Source organism: Charadrius vociferus, unplaced genomic scaffold, assembly GCF_000708025.1.
Source record: "Charadrius vociferus isolate BGI_N301 unplaced genomic scaffold, ASM70802v2 scaffold708, whole genome shotgun sequence".
Taxonomy (NCBI): domain Eukaryota; kingdom Metazoa; phylum Chordata; class Aves; order Charadriiformes; family Charadriidae; genus Charadrius; species Charadrius vociferus.
This window is the reverse complement of record NW_009649459.1, coordinates 11,975-13,574: the sequence shown is the minus strand read 5'-3', so window position 1 is coordinate 13,574 and position 1,600 is coordinate 11,975.

The following is a 1,600-nucleotide window of genomic DNA, read 5'->3' as shown; positions in this document are numbered from 1 at the left end:
AGGAAATGTTGCAAAAGCTTCAAGATAGCTTGCTCTTCATAACTTAAATTATTACCCATGATAGCGCATGACCCAAAACGCGTTCGGCTGCTCACCTTTTTTTTTTCCTTCTTTTTCTGTGGCCACAATTCGTCTCTCAGCCAGTTTCTTCTACTTCTTCTTCTTCTTTAAATTGCAAGCTGACAATTTCAATAAGAAATTGCACCGTGCCCCACATTGGACGCCATTTGCGGACGGACTCAGATGCAGACCAATATGATCAATGCTGAAGCTGCTTTATTCAAATACTTAAACCATTATATACCTTACTACAACATGGGCTAGCTCTGCGGCTTGTGCTCATTGGTTTCTAGACTTATACACACAAACTATTATTGGTTAAACACAGCTCTAACTTATTATGTACACTTTGTTACTGTTTCTGCCAAGTCAGTCTTTTAATTAATACACATTCCACATCTGTTGGGGAGTGGCAGTAGTTTTAGTGTCAGCGCGTGATTTCCTCCTTCATGTTGATCTTCAGTACGTGTCCATTGTTTTCCAAAAAGCTTCCCACATTCCGGTTCCTCGGGTGGTCACGAACCTGATCTTCTCTTACAGGGGGAGGGACTTTGCTCTTCCAAGACCCTGCCTTGTGGTCCATCCACTTGAGAGGTGTGGGAAGAGAGGTTGCCAGTGAAGACTGAGGTAAAAAAGTTGTTGAGTACCTCAGCCTTCTCCTCGTCCGTTGTGACCAGTTTGCCAGTCGTGTTCATCAGTGGGAGTACACTTTGACCTTCCTTTTCTGGCTGACATACCTGTAGAAGCCCTTCTTATTATTCTTTTCATCCCTTGCCAAGTTCAGCTCCAGCTGCGCCTTTGTCCTTCCTGACCCCATCCCTACACACATGGGCAGCATCCCTATACTCTTCCCGGGATACCTGTCCCTGCTTCCACTGCCTGTGGGTTTCCTTCTTGTCCTTTAGTTTGACCAGCAGGTCTCGATTCATCCATGCTGGTCTCTTCCCTTCCTTTCCTGATTTCTTACACCTGGGGATCGAGAGCTCTTGCACTGTGTGGGAAGCATCCTTAAAGATCAGCCAGCTCTGTTCTGCACCCTTGTTCCCAGGGGGTCCTATTGACTTACTCCTTGAAGAGCTGGAAGTTTGCTTTCTTAAAATTCGGGGTCCTGATTTTACTCTTTGCCCATCCCATATCCCTCAGGAGTGCAAACTCCACCAGTGCGTGATCACTGCAGTCCAGGCTGAACAGAGAACTCCTCTTGGAACTCAGGAGGAAAAAGAAATTTTATGATCTCTGGAAGCAAGGTCAGGCTCACTTGCAGGAAGATTACAGAGCTGTGGTTCGTATATGAAGGGAGAAGACATGAAAGGCCAAAGCTCAGTTCAAGTTGAAACTGGCCAGCGTTGTATCAGACAACAAGAAAGGCTTTTTTAAGTGTGTTAATAGCAAGAGAAGATCCAAAGACAGCATTGGACCAATACTTGTTGAAGATAGTCACCTGACTAATAGGGATGAAGAAAAAGCCAAGGCATTCAATGCCTTTTTTTGCCTCATTCTTTAATATTAATCTGATAGACCTTGGGTTGCCCAGTCCTCT